Source organism: Trachypithecus francoisi, unplaced genomic scaffold (genome assembly GCF_009764315.1).
Source record: "Trachypithecus francoisi isolate TF-2019V2 unplaced genomic scaffold, Tfra_2.0 Lachesis_group7, whole genome shotgun sequence".
NCBI classification, from domain to species: Eukaryota; Metazoa; Chordata; class Mammalia; order Primates; family Cercopithecidae; genus Trachypithecus; species Trachypithecus francoisi.
The window spans coordinates 45,973,684-45,989,879 of NW_022681472.1; the positions used below are offsets into that span (position 1 = coordinate 45,973,684).

Genomic DNA, 16,196 nt, shown 5'->3' on the forward strand with positions numbered 1-16,196 from the left:
GTTCTTAGTGAATGAATGCCAAATGAGTGAATGAATGAATTAACAAATGTCTACCTTTTAAGACTCAAGTTAAGTCCAGCCTCCCTAATGAAGCCTTCTCCCATTATTCTCAGCATTTACTGATGTTCTTTTCTTCCACACATAGATTTTGCTACACAATTTAGTATTCAATTACATATATTTTCATGCTTTTCAAATTTTGTTTTATCTTCTAATCTTCTTTTTCTTAACCCGATTAAAATTTCTTGAATGTTAGGACACATGCCATTGTCTTATTCTGTTATTTTCCACACTGTTTAGTAGGGAAAATATGCCGTTGTTCACATTTGTTGAGTGTAATTGCTTAAGAGCTATATCTCTGAAATAATTAGAGTTGGTGTCTTATGTAATTTGTCTAGAATTACTTCTGCAAATATATTTATACTTCATCCCAAATAAAAGATGCAGCATCCAAAAACATTGTTCCTCATTGGCACAACACAGTAATGTCACTTCCTCTCTGTATCTGATCTTTCTTTTTTCTCATTTGGCAGTGATTTTATAGTAATAAGTCCCATCCCAACAAATGCCAGTCTGGGGGCCAACATGTTCCTTTGCTTTATATCTCATAGTTAAGCCTCTGATTTGATTGAAACACTGTGGAAATATAGGAGACAATTGATTTGATTCATCCTGATTTAGAAAGTATTCACATTTGCCAAAATCCACCTTCTTTGTCAGATGCTCATTTTGAAACTTGAGAAATTTGGCTAGAAATGAGTACTAATTTGAGAATGGTGCCAAAAGGTAGGAACTAATTAAAAAATGAAAAGAAAATACAAAAACCCAAAATCAAACAGAGCTCCTTTAATCAATGTTCTTCAAATGGTAATTTTTTGCCGTTAGTAGAGGGTCATGAAAAATAAGGAGTTATTTTTTAAAAAAACAATAAAAACTGATGTGATTTCTATTAAGTCAAGATTAAGTATGTTAATCCGTTTCTTTGAAAAAACAAAAGATTGACTTCATAATTTTAAATCAGAAATATATTAAAAGTTAAGAAAAACATCCCTTGTATAATTACCTACTGTAATTGCATCTCATTTTTAATAAAAAAATGTAGTTAAAAACTATCCATATGGGAAAGACTAATTCATCCTAATTCATGTGAGATATTGTTGGCATTAGAGTGAGACTAGAGAAAAGTTCAGACCATTTTAATAATCTTCTTTGCCCTACCCAGTATTAATAAATTTAAAGGCAACTGGACACTTTGAAATAATCTTCCTCTGGTCTTTCTAAATGAAAAACTGTCAAGGCATCACCATTTGGGTTGCTGTTGCAGTGATACCGTAACTGTAGCAACCGTATGCTGATGAACCAGCTTCTATCAGGAATGTGTTTTACAAATTCCCATGAGACTTCAGCAGCTTGGTAAGCCAAAGGGGAACATATTTCAAATTAATTGTTCCCATTTTATGTGATAAAAAAAATTAGCCAGGCTCCTCTGTGACAAATCTGCTTTATTGTGTCAGTAATAGAACCACACATTTAATTGACAAGTGACAGTTTCTTGCTGTTCTATTTCCTTTGTTATTTATTATATTATGAGTGGGTATCTGTGGTGCTGAGAATGCCTATGGTGGTAGGAAGGCAGTGTAAATATGGTCAGTTCTGTTAGTGTACCAAACAAGAGTCCCTTACCTTACCCTATAATATTGTTTTTCACTGTTTGTTTATACCTTGAATTTAGTAAACTGAATTATATTTTTCATCCACAAGGGAGTTTTCTTTTGAAGGAAATCATGTCATGACCTTTCCTAAGCAAAAGGTCCCTTTGTGTTATAATACAAACAATTGGTCAAGAGAAAAGGAGAACGGAGATTCAGTAGGGTTATACGTAACGAGAACTAGGAAATCTAGCTAGAGCTCCATGACCCTTTAGCTTCATCACCTAGGGAAAGCACAATTTGAATTCGAATCTCTAAGAGTCTTGCTTTTAATCTCTGTGGAAGAGACGTTAACTTTAAAAGCTGATATTTTTAGCATAATCTATTATACCATATTTTAAAGAAATAGCTTTACTTATTGTTTGAGTTTGGGTTGTTAAAACATAAATATAATAGATTGGGTGGCTTAAACACCACATTTATTTCTCACCATTTTGGAGGCTGAAAGGACCTCCAAAGGTCAAGGTGCCAGCAAATCTAGTGTCTGTTAAGGGCTGGAATCCTAGTGCCCAGACTGCTATCTTCTCATTGTATCAGCAGTGGAGAGAAATGAGAGAAACAGAGCGTTCTCTCCAGTCTCTTCATATAAAATAACTAATCCATTCTGAGAGCTCTATCCTCATGACCTAATTACTTCCCAAAGGCCTCATCTCCAAATACCAACATATTGAGTTTCAATATATGAATTTTAGGGGGACACAAACATTCAATTCATGAGACATATAAGAGACTATGCAATAAAAATAAAAAGTAAGTTTTTGCATAGAATGTAATAGAAAGAATGTTGCTCCCTCACTAACCATGAGGAAAATACAGATAAACCACAGATATGATTTTGTTTTAATCTGTCAGTGGGCTGAGGTCCTAGATAAATCAAGTCACCTAAAATCCAAGGAGGACAGATCCCCTACCCCCCGACTTCCTGTAAGGAGAGATGGAACACATGTACTACCTCCACTATGGGAGTTATGGTAGGAGGAAAGGGCCACCCCACAAGAGGGAAGGAAGAATTAGCTAAAATTGTATGAATTGTCAAAGGTTGAGATTAAGCTAGTGTGACAGTATAGACTTCCTGGGATCCTCAGACCCAAGGGGCGTTTGCAGCACCCTCACAGACTCTATACTATTTCCACTGAGTGTTCATGAAAAAAAATTAGAGGTTGAACACGAGGAAAGGTCTGCCACACTCAGGACAAAGAACCAGGGTTGCTGGAGAAAGACAGAGACAAAAGAGCTCCCTTACTCCTGGGCAGGAAAGAGGCTTGAACCAATGCTGATACCATTAGAGGTCTCCTGCTTCTATGAGAGGGACAGAAAACATATGCTCTCACAAAGCACCACCACAGACACAGGCAGAGTTTGACTGCTGTGGGGAAGAGGGAAAGGAATATGAGAAAACTCCACCTGAAGGCTCAGGCTCACAGGGCTTCCTTAGGAGTGATGCTCAACCAGGACAACAGGGCCCTCTCTCTGCTAGCCCAGCAAGCAGTGACAGCCTGCTGCAACCTACCCCTGAAGGAAGGGCAAGAAGCTGGGGAGAGGCCTCTCCCTCTCACCCCTGTGGCAAAGGTATGAAGCAATGATTATAAGATGAGGATGAATCACAAATACTGAGAAAACCTCATAGCAATCTCACCTCCCAGCCTAAACCCAGGGCATTCTTAGAACAATTTGATGCCTTATAGAGCACTGAAGATATTCATACCAACAAGGAAATCTAAACTCAACTAAATAACTAAATTCTAACTAGGTTGATACAATCCCTCTTACTAAATGCCTGAAAAGATCTGTGCCCATTTATAGGCACATATACTATTTACCTCAGTCTTTTCTAAACAATACCATAGACTGGTCTAAAATATGTGCAATTACAATCCAAGATGAGTGAGAGTGAAGACAAAACAGAAGAAACATTTAAAGAAATAATAGTGTAGTTTTTTTCCAAAATAAAGACATTAAGCCACATGTCCAAGAGATACCAAGAATCACAAACAAGAATTAAAATACACACACACAAACACACATACACACACACATAAACTAGACACATCATATTCATACTGCTGAAAACCAAAGAAAAAATGAAAATCTTGAAGGCAACCAGAGGGGGTTAAACACATTGCATATTGGAAGAACAAAAATGATAAAAATGACTGTATACATCTCATCCAAAACTATGCAAGCCAGAAGAAAATTGAATAACATCTTTATAGTTTTAAAGGAAAAAACAAACCCTCTGTCAATTCTTAATTCTATGGCAATAATTTCTTTCAGATGCAAATGTGAACTAAAGCATTTTTAAGACAATCTAAAGTTTAGAGAAGTGATTTACATCAGATTCATGCTAGAAGAAATGTTAAAGAATGTCTTTCAGGCAGATGTGAATCAGAAGCATGCATTTACAAAAGGAAATGAAGAGTTCCAGATATTGTAAAAAGTTAAGGTAAATATTTAAAATTTTTCTTATTTTTATTTGCTGAAAAAGATAAGCGATTATCTAAAGAAAAATTGTAAAATATTGTGGTATTTATAACATGTAAAATGTATGAAAACAATAAGCCAAAGATGGGAGAAAGGTTTGCAAGCACACTGCTGTAAGGTTTGCACACTCTACTTGAAGTGCTGTGATATTATTTGAAGGTAGGTTGTGATAAGTTAAAGATGTACATTGCTGAGGGAAACCACAAAGCAATTAGAAATGGATGTATAAATAGGTCAATAGTGAAGATAAAGGAATCATTTAAAAAGTACCCAATCCAATGGTAGGCAGACAAAGAGGAGAAAGAGGACAAAGAACAGATGAAAAAATAGAAAACAAAATCTAGCAAGACGATAGCTAGGGAAACCACAAAGCAATTAGAAATAGATGTATAAATAAGTCAATAGTGAAGATAAAGGAATCATTTAAAAAGTACCCAATCCAATAGTAGGCAGACAAAGAGGAGAAAGAGAACAAAGAACAGATGAAAAAATAGAAAACAAAATCTAGCAAGATGTTAGTTTTAAATCTAACTATGTCAATGATTATATTACATAATCATAAGCACTCAAATCAAGACAAGAGTTTGCTAAAGTTGAGGAAGGCAGCAGGCAGGATTTACTTCAACAAATTAATTTCAAATATAAAGACATAGCTAGGCTAAAAGTAATATGATTAAGAAAGATATACAATAAAAATGAATCAAAACCATGCAAGAGAGACTGTGTTGATATTAAATAAATTAGATTTCAGAAAAAGGAATATCTCCACAGAAGAAAGGGACAGTGCAGAATCATAAAATGATTAATTTACCAAAAATACATAAAATCTTAAATGTATATATGGTTACCAGAGAACTTTAAAATACATGAAGCAAAAACTGATAGACTGAAGGAGAAAAAAACAAAAGCACAATTATTATTGAAGATTTTAACACTCTTCTTTCAATAGTTGATTGAGCAAATAGACAAAATATCAATAATGACAAGGAAGATCTGAACAACCAATTTTGCCAAATTGGCATTTATAGAACATTTAATCCAACAACAGAATGCACATTCTTTTCAAGTAAAAACAGAATATTCAACAGGACAGACCATATCCTGAACCGTGAAGAAACGTCAACAAGTTTAACAGAATTAAAACATACAAAGCATGTTCTCTATCCATATTAAAATTAAATTACATACAAAGCATGTTGTCTATCCATATTAAAATCAAATTAAAAATCAATGAGAAATCTACCTGGAAAATTCTCAAATATTTGGAAGTTAAACAACACACTTCTAAATAAGTCTTTGGTCAAAGTTGAAGTCATGAGGAAAATTGGAAAGTATTTTAAATTGAATGAAAATGAATATGTATATTTATTTGACTTGAGCATACCAAATTAGAGAGAGACATTGTAAGTGTTGCTTCAAGGGAAATTAATAGCTTTAAATGTTTATGCTTGCATTACATAAAGAAAAGTCTCAAATCAATGATTTAAGCTTCCTCATTAAGAAGTTGAAAAATAAGAGCAAATTAACTCCCCCAAAAGCAGAAGTAATTTGTTACAGAAATTAATAAAACTGAAGAGTGAAAAAGGAAAGCAATAAAGTCACTGAAATCAAAAACTAGTGCTTTGAGAAAATTAATGAAATTGATCAATCTTTACACTAGAATTTTTTAACCCTGACACAACTGAAATTTCGGGCTAGGTAATATTTTCTTTTTCAAGGGCTGCCCTATATAGGATATTTGACAGCATCTCTGGCATCTACCCACTACACGCCTGTAGCATCCCACCAAACTACTTGTGGGATGATTAAACATGTCTCTAGACATTGTCAAATGTTATTTGGAAGGCAGTATTGTCCCCAGTTTAGAACCACTTCTCTAGACAGATTGATAAAAAGAAAAAAAAAGAAAAAAAAGGCATACTTAAATGACCAATGTCAGAAATGAAAGATGGGTCCTCACTAAAGATCATACTAATATTAAAAAGATAATAAAGGAAATATATGAACTATTTTATGACAATACAACATCTTACATGAAATACACAAATTATTTGAAAGACATCACCAAAAATCACTAAATAAGAAATAGAGAATCTGTGTAGTGCTATTTCTATTCAAGAAAACTGCTGGTCCAGATTACTTTGCTTAAAAGTTCTCCCAAACATTTAAAGAAGAAATTATTATTCTACACATACTCTTCTAGAAAATAGGAGAGTAGAAAACACTTCCCAATGCAATTTTCTGTTATCTTTATAGAAAAACCAGCTAAAGACATTGCAATTAAACTACAAACTATATCAATCATAAAGAGAGGACACAAAAATTCTCAATAAAATAGTAGCCAACTGAAATCAACAGTATAGTAAACAGATATACATTATGAAAAAGTAGGGGTTATTCTCAGAATGTAAGGTTGATTTGACATTTGAAAGTCTAACAATGCAATTTACTGTGTTTATAAAAAGGAAGAAAAGTTATATGACCAATCTCAATAGATGGAAAAAAACCTTTCGAAAAATTCAACATCCATTCATCAATTTAAAAAAGACTCTCAGAAAACTCAAAATGGAAGAGAACATTCTCAAGATAATAAAAGGCATCTATAGAAGACCTATAGCTAAGACAATACTCAATGGTGAAAGATTGAATGCATTCTTCTTAAGATTGGGAATATTGCAAAGATGTCTGCTTTTACCTCTCTTACTCAATCTTGTTACTTCTATCCAGTCCAACAAGACAAGTCAAATGAATATAATATTTGCAGACTAGAAAAGAACTCAATTGTCTAGATTAAGAGATATTATGATGTTTAAGTAGGAAATCTTGAAAATCTATGAAAAAAAGTAGTAGAACTAATAAGTAAGTTTAGCAGAGTTTAGGATATAAACTTAACTGTATTATTATATACCAGCAATAAAAATTTGAAATTATTTTACAATACTACCATTTATAATAGTATCAAAAACATAAAATACTTTGTAAATATAGCAAAATATGTACAAGATTGAATACTAAAAACTTTAAAACATTGAGCAGGAAATCAAAGGGGATTGAAATGAGTGGAGAGATTTACTATAATCGGGTTTAGAAATATTAGGTTTGGAATAATCAGTATTGTTAAAAAGTCAATTCTCCACATGTTGATCTATATTCAGGTTTTTTTGTAGAAATGTACAAGTAAATATTAAAATATATATGGAAAAGTAAAGGAATTAGAATAGCCAAAAATCTTTGACAAAGAAAAAACAAGTTGGAACATTCAAACTCTCTGATTTCAAGACTCACTCTAAATCTATAGTAATCAGGACAGTGTGATGTCAGTGAAAGAACAAACACACAGATAATTGGAACAGAATAGAACATTGAGAAATAGAATCATACAATTTATTTTCAACAAAAGGATCAAGACATTTTAAGGTAGAAAAATCATCTTTCCAACAAATTATGCCAGCATAACTGAACATCCAATTGGAAAAAAAGAAAAAAATTACTTAGATTTCTATCTCACCCTGTGTACAAAAATGAACCTATAATGGATCACAGAAAAAAAAAATGTAAAGCCTAACTCTATAAAACTTTTATAAAAAGCAAAGAAGAGCTGGGTGTGGTGGCTCATGCCTGTAATCCTGGCACTTTGGGAGGCCAAAGCACTAGGATCTCTTGAGGGCAGGAGTTCAAGACCAGCCTATTTAAAAAAATTATCTGGGCATGGTGGTGCATACCTGTAATCCTAGATACTCAAGAGGCTGAGGTGGGAAGATCCCTGGATCCAGGAGTTCAATGCTACAGTGAACTATAATTGTGTTACTGCACTCCAGTCCAGGTGACAAAGAGAGATCCTTTCTCTGAAGAAACAGCAGCAACAACAAAAAACAAAACAAAACAAAAAACAAAGAAGAAAATCTGTGGGACTTTGTATTAGGCCAGGATTTATTTATTAGGTAGGACACAAATGGCATGAATCACAACAGAAAAAATATGTTAAGAAAATGAAAAACACCTCCCAAGACTGAACTGGGAAGGAATTGAATCCCTGAATAGCCCAGTAATGAGCTCTGAAATTGAGTCAATAATAAATAGCCTACCAACCAACAAACGCCCAGGACCAGACAGATTGACAGCTGAATTCTACCAGATGTACAAAGAAGAAATCGTACCACTCCTGCTGAAACAATTCCAAAAAATTGAGGAGGAGGGGCTCCTCCCTAACTCATTCTATGAAGCCAGCATCATTCTGATACCAAAACCTGGCAGAGACATAACAACAAAAAAAGAAAACTTCAGGTCAATATCTTTGATAAATATCGACACAAAAATCCTCAAAAAATACTGGCAAACCAAATCCAGCAGCACATCAAAAAGCTTATCCACCACAATTAAGTAGGCTTTGTCCCTCGGATGCAAGATTGGTTCACCATACACAAATCAATAAATGTGATTTATCACATAAATAGAACTAAAGACAAAAACCACATGATTATCTTAATAGATGCAAAAAAGTCTTTTGATAAAATTCAACACCCCTTTCTTCATATTAAAAACTCAATAATCTAGGTGTTGAAGGAACATACCTCAAAATAATAAGAGCCATCTATGACAAACCCACAGCCAACATTATACTGAATGGGCAAAAGCTGGAAGCATTCCCCTTGAAAACTGGCATAAGACAAGAATACCCTCTCTCACCACTTGTATTCAACATAGTATTGGAAGTCTTGACCAGGGCAATCCGGCAAGAGAAAGATATAAAAGGCATCCAAATAGAAAGAGAGGAAGTCAAACTATCCCTGTTTGCAGATGACGTGATCCTATATTTAGAAAACCCCACAGTATTGGTCTAAAAGCTCTTTAAGCTGATAAACAACTTTAGCAAAGCCTCAGGATACACAATCAATGTGCAAAAATCACTAGCATGCCTATACACCAACTACAGTCAGGCCAAGAGCCAAATCAGGAACACAATCCCTTTCACAGTTGCCGCAAAAAGAATACAATACCTAGGAACACAGCTAATGCGGGAGATGAAACATCTCTACAAGGGGAACTGCAAAACACTGCTCAAAGAAATCAGAAATGACACAATCAAATGGAAAAACATTCCATATTTATTGATGAGAAGAATCAATATTGTTAAAATGACCATACTGCCCAAAGCAATTTGTAGATTCAATACTATTTCTCTTAAACTACCAATGTCATTCTTCACAGAACTGAAAAAAAAAAAACCTATTTAAAAAATTCATATGGAACCAAAAAGAGCCCTAATAGCCAAGGCAATGCTAAACAAAAGGAACAAAGCTGGAGGCATCATGCTACCTGACTTCAAATTATACTACAGGGATACAGTAACCAAAATAGCATAGTACTGGTACAAAAACAAACACATAGACCAATGGGACAGATTAGAGAACTGAGAAATAAGGCCACACACCTGCAACCGTCTGATCTTTGACAAAGATGACAAAACAAACAATGAGTAAATGACTCCCTATTCAATAAATGGTACAGGGATAGCTGGCTAGCCATCTGCAGAATATTGAAACTGGTCTCCTTCCTCACACCATATACAAAAATTAACTCAAGATGGCTTAGAGACTTAAATGTAAAACCCAAAACTATAAACATCCTGGAGGACAACATAGGCGATACCATTCTAGACATAGGAATGGGCAAATATTTCATGACGAAGACACCAAAAGCAATTGCAACAAAAGCAAAAATTGACAAATGGGATCTAGTTAAACTGAAGAGATTCTGCACAGTAAAGGAAACTATCAACAGAGTGAACAGACAACCACAGAGTGGGAGAAAATTTTTTGCAAACTGTGCATCTGACAAAGGTCAATTTTCCAGCATCTATAAGGAACTTAAACAAATTTACAAGAGAAAAACAAACCAAAAAAGTGGGCAAAGGATATGAACACTTTTCAAAAGAAGACACACGTATGGCCAACAATCATATGAAAAAAAGCTCAACATCACTTATCATTAGAGAAATGCAAATCAAAACCATAATGAAATACCATCTCACACTAGTCAGAATGGCTATTACGAAAAAGTCAAAAAATAACAGATGCTGGCAAGGTTGTGAAGAAAAAGGAACACTTACACACTGTTTGTGGGAGTGTAAAGTAGTTCAATCATTGTGGAAGACAGTATAGTGATTCCTCAAAAACCCAAAGACAGAAATGCTGTTTGACTCAACAATCCCATTACTGGGTATATACGCAAAGGAATATAAATTGTTCTGTCATGAAGACACATGCATGCATATATTCATTGCAGCACCATTCACAATAGCAAAGACATGGAATCAATGTAAATACCCATCAATGATAGACTGGATAAAGAAGATGTGATACATATATACCATAGAAAACTATGCAGCCATAAAAACGAATGGGTTCATGTCCTTTGCAGGAACATGAATGGAGCTGGAAGCTATTATCCTTAGCAAACTAACACAGGAACAGAAAACCAAACACCACATGTTCTCACTTATAAGTGGGAGCTAAATGATTAGAAAGCATGGACACATAGAGGGGAACAGCACACACTGGGGCCTACTGGAGGATGGAAGGTGGAAGCAGGGATAGGACCAGGAAAAATAACCAATGGGTGCTAGGCTTAATACCTGGGTGACAAAATAATCTGTACAACAAGCCCCTGTGACACAAGTTTACCTATGCAATGTACCCCTGAACTTAAAATTTTAAATAAACCTAAAAAAAAAAGAAAAACAAGCCACATGTGGGAACAATATGTTGGTTAAATACTTACCTGATAAAGCTCTTGTATGCAGAATATATAAATAACTCTCACAACTCAATAATTAGAAAACAAACGCACTGTATTTTAAAATGGGCAAAAGCATTGAGCCTATACTTCACCAAAGAAGATACACAGATGGCGAAGAAAAAAATCACGAAAAGATTCCCGCTGTTGTTAGTCACCAGGGAAATTTAAACTATAATCACACCCATCTATTCAAATGGCTAAAATTTTAAAAATCGAATAATCCTAAGTGCTTATAGTAATGTCAAGCAAGTAGAACTATCATACATTGCCAATGCCAATGCAAGTTTTTACTACCAGTTTGGAAAAACAGTTTGGCAGTTGCTTTTAAAGTTATGCATACATTTACCTTATGACTCCAAAATCTCAGTCATAGAAATGTAATCAAAAGAAATGAAAACCCCTGTCTGTATAAATACTTGAACATAAATGTTTATATTGGTATTATTCATAATCACCAAAATTGGAAAACAACAAAAATGTCTATCAACTGGTGCATGTATAAACCAAATTGTAGTAAACCTATTCAGTGAAGTACTATTTAGCAATAAAAGGAATGAAGTACGGATGCATGCAACAACACTGATGAATCTCAAATGTATTAAGAGAAAGACACCCATCTCAAATGGCTACGTACTATAGGATTCCATTGAGATGTCCTTCTGGTGTTGTATTTCTTGTTCATGGTGTTGTAAACACAACTGTGTGCATTTATCAGAATTTATAAAACTACACTCAAAAATGTCAATTTCACAATGTATCTAACATATCTCAACATCTTGATTTTTAAAAAGCTAAATGTGGCTTATAGAGTGTAATATAACTTGAGATTGAGTTTCTTATTTCTAAATATAAATTGTTAATGTTTTGGCAAGTATAACTTCTATCTTTACTAAAACTTTTCTGAAGTTTTATGGATCCTATCAATGATGTACACTTAAATACAGACTAAAAGTAAATATTTATCTTACCAGATTTATCTTCATTTTTCTTATATTCCTGTCCTTGGCTTTTAAAGATCACTTCACTGGAAGGAAATCTAAAAGTTATTAGTTATTATCTCTGGAGGTGGGATAACAGGATTAAATAATTTTCTTCTTTGTACATTTTTGTATTTTCCAATGTTATGATTACCATTCATTATTTTTATAATCAGAAAAACTTACTAAAATAAGACAGTATCCCAAATTACCTTAAGATTACTATTTGAAGATATCTGACTTTCTGGAGCTACACATACACAGAGTCGCTCACTTTCTTGCAGCCACCTGTCTAATTTAGGTTGCTTCCTAAGGGATTAACAGATGTTGGTCACCAAGAAGCTCTGCAACAACAGAGACAGTTACCTCAGGCGAGCTGTGGTGAAAGTGATGGTCCTTTCTGACTTGCACAAAGAATGTCTTCACTCATAATATACACAATCTGCATGAAACATGGCCTGTCATATGTTCAAATACCTACTTACGCACAAATAAAAAAATTCCCATAAGTTCTAGATTGCATTTTGTGCAATATGTGTGGGCCACTCATAGCTCAAGCTATTTTTCTCTATCTCACACCAAGTTTAAATAGAATTCACAGAGATGATAGGCACATTTTAAAACTGACATCTCTAATGAAAGAAAAAATGCATGGAATATTTTAAAGCTGTCTTTTCTATTATGAAAGTATAACAATGAGAATCTAGAAAAACTAGAAATGCTATATATCTACATATCTTGATCTCCTTTCTTTCTCTTCTTTCTTTTCTTTCTTTCTTTCTTTCTTTCTTTCTCTCCTTCCTTCCTTCCTTCCTTCCCTCCCTCCCTCTCTTTCTTTCTTTCATCAGCTAATCTATCACCACACATATCCCTACTACTCAGAAATAAGGTGCTATTAACATTTCAGAGTACTTCTTTTAGTTATTTCTATGTATGTATGTATGTATGTATGTATCTCTCTCTATATATACACACACACATATATATATATATATCACCACACATATCTCTATTACTCAGGAATAAGCTGCTATTAACATTTCAGAGTATTTCTTTCAAGTCTATGTATGTCTGTATGTATGTATGTATCTATCTGTTATCTATCTATCTATCTATCTATCTATCTATATCTATCACTGTTCATATCCCTACTACTCAGGAATAAGCTGCTGCTAACATTTCAGATTATTTCTTTCAGGTATTTTTCTCTATGCATAAACACTACCCCATGTATTTAAAGCTGTTCTATCTTTATATCATCACTTTAGTACTTCCATTGGTAAAATAAAACTGCAGCTGTGTTCCACTGTCTACCCTGCTACTCAGGGTATTTGGAAGCTGAAAATTTCTTCTTAGCACATTCTTTTATTACTGGAATTAGCCAATGAGTTGTTAGACACAATTCAGCAAGGTCATGTGCCCTTTCCCTTTATTTATTTTGTTTTCCCAGCAATTTGCTAATTTCCCCATATTTCCTGTGCTTTTTCAGTTTCTCTCAGGTAGTTACTATACCTAAGATTGAAAATAAGAGGGCATTAATGTTAACAATATTCCTGCCTCAATGTGACTAATCCCATCCATAAGTGAAGTGTTTTCTATTTAAAAAGAATTCATGAGACATAGTGGCTCTATTCCTTTTGAATTTCATTTTATTTTTGAAACAGAGCTCCTTCTCATTACTTTTTTCTCTTTCTGTCCTTCTATTCCTTGATATCTCTTGATTCTCTTTTCCATACCTATTTCATATCTGTAGAAATTGCTCTAAAGTTTTAGAACCACTCTGTAGAATAATTTAAAACTCCACTATTTCCTGTAATAAAATATTAACACCACACAAAAAGGGAGATTTGTAGATGAACGCAATCTGGACATACGTATTGAGAGATATAAAAAATTTTCCTTATTAACATGTACTTTCTAAATTAGCTCTCTTGAGTAAAGATGCATTGAAAATGGAAATCACTACATTCTGTTTGAAAGAATTCAATTCACTTCTAAATAAAAGCAACATTTACCTTTACTATTGAGGACAGGCAAAGACCTATACAATGATTTATTTCATGACCTTCAAAAAGAAAAAGTCAAGTGTGCCACCTTGTAATAAAATGGGAGAGCAACGAGACAGGTCTTATTACTACCTTGAAGGTCAGCAACCACAATAAAATAAACATTATTATTCATGATTTAAATATTTTTTATAGGAACCAAATAGACATAGAAAGAGCCTAGAACACAAATTGTTTATTAAAGTGAAAAGAAATGCATGTCTCATTTTAAAACCAGAATTTTGCTGCATATAGGAGCATCTGTCAAGCGGGGGCTATGTGGGATCCACAGTGTTGGAAATTCCCTCCTTTAGTGATTATGTTTTAGTTAGGGTTAAACAACAGAGAAGCCAGTTAAGGACACCTCTTATTTCTCTGAATTGTTAGGTAAGGTTTCCTGAACCAATATCGATGGAGAATTAATGTATTTAAACAGATTTTTTAAATACCCCATTTTTCTTTAAATTCAGACCTTCTAGCAATACAATCACATTTCCCAGAAGTAACACTGGGAATCTGTTTTTGGGAGACAGTCTTGAGGTTTATCATTTCGCTCCCAACTACTCTACATTTTAAAAAATTGTGTGGAACAATAACTTTGGCACTATTGTCACCAAATCAGCTTGAGCTCTGTTTACCCACATCGGACCTGGATTCTACCTGCACAGGAGAGTCTAGACTCCCTTGCGTAAATGAGGATAACTTGAGGACTGATAGTTCCTTAGATGCTGGAGTTAATATTCTTTTTGAACATGGAGAAATCTGAAGTTTCTTCCACCTGGGGCATAGGTGTATTCCAGAAGAACAGGACCTTTGCTGGATGGGAACGAGAGTCAAAAGTGTCCTTTAGTAGCGTTCGGAATTATTGTCAGTGAAGAAGGGTGGGGTGATGTGTGTCAGTCAAGGTCCAGTGAGGAACAGGTGGCTCCAAAAAGCAATTTAATGTGCTTTTATTAAATTTTCCAACAGAGGAAATAGAGGAAGGTGAGGTGACTCAGACATTACAAACTACAGGAAGCCACTGCTTTCTCTGCCTGGAGAGCCAAAGGGGAAAGTGGATTCACTTGAGCCCTGAAGCTGGGGCCACCCACCAGAGCTGAGACCACCAGGCAGCTACCAAGAAAGAGTTGGGTCCTAGAGAGTAGGACTGTCTGGTGGGAGCTGGAACCACTGAGGAGAATCGAGCTCTCACGAAGGTGCTGACTGAAGCAAAGAGAGGGGAAAATTATCCTGGATTCTCCTCTCTGTCCACACTTGTCTTTTGCCAGAGCCTCCTACTGCCCAGCCTCACAGAAAAGAAGCTCCTAAGAGAGACTGGGTAATGTAAAATGCAGTGGTCAGAACAAGAGAGGGCCACGAAAGGGACCTTAACTGAAGGAAAACAGATATATAACCAACTCATCCTAGCTGAGAGAGCTCTCACCCAAACTGTTCCCAGGCCCGACTTTGGATACTGTCTGAAGTTTACCCATGAGAAAGACTTAAAACTAAAAGACCAAGATTAACTTCTGCGTTACAAGAAGCTATGAGCCACAAGACTCAGGTTGTTTAAAAGAATGGTGATCAATAAACGGAAATAATTTTTCCACTTGGGACAAAAAGAAATATGGTTCTTTAAGGAGAAGTTTTGAGGTCAGTGGCCTAGCAGGAGCAGCAGGAGAGAACCGTCTTGGGAACAAATGGTGATGAGGAGTGAAAGATGAAGGTGGAACAGAGGTCAGAGGCTCCTGTTAGGGAAAGGTTCAGCCTTAGCAGAAGGGGCGGTCTCAAGGCTGACAGAAAAAGCAGCCGTGTGCAGCCCCTGAAATCTGCAGGCAAGGAAGTTTGACAGGATTTCTTGGAGCTGTTGACATAAAATGGCAGAGATAGAACTGGCCTTTGGAAAGTAGAGGACAGTCACTGAAACCTAGAAGTAAAGGCTCTATTATTAGTACACACATTATACATATATGGTGATAATAAAGACAGTTTAGCTAGTGTCTGTGGCTTTGGGCATGGTGTTAAGTTAGTAAAGCATCTCACTTAATTCTCACGAAAATCTTGTAGAGCAGGCTCTCTTCTTATAACTTTATAGACCAAGAGAGTAAGGACTAAAGTCAGGGCTTATAAGAGGTTGAATAGAATCTGACCTTGGGTCATTTGACTTTAGAGGCTTCTTGTTCAACCATCATGCTGTGCTCTTCCAT

At 34.9% G+C, this 16,196-nt stretch overlaps 1 long non-coding RNA gene across 2 annotated transcripts in view; it reads left to right on the forward strand.

The window, feature by feature from the left end:
* The window catches only part of LOC117079379, a 91,376-nt gene that overhangs the window by 28,599 nt on the left and 46,581 nt on the right, over nucleotides 1–16,196 (forward strand). For both annotated transcript variants that reach the window (XR_004435406.1, XR_004435407.1), the window contains exon 3: nucleotides 3,984–4,152. This is a non-coding gene — a long non-coding RNA (uncharacterized LOC117079379). The remainder of the gene's footprint in view (nucleotides 1–3,983; nucleotides 4,153–16,196) is intronic.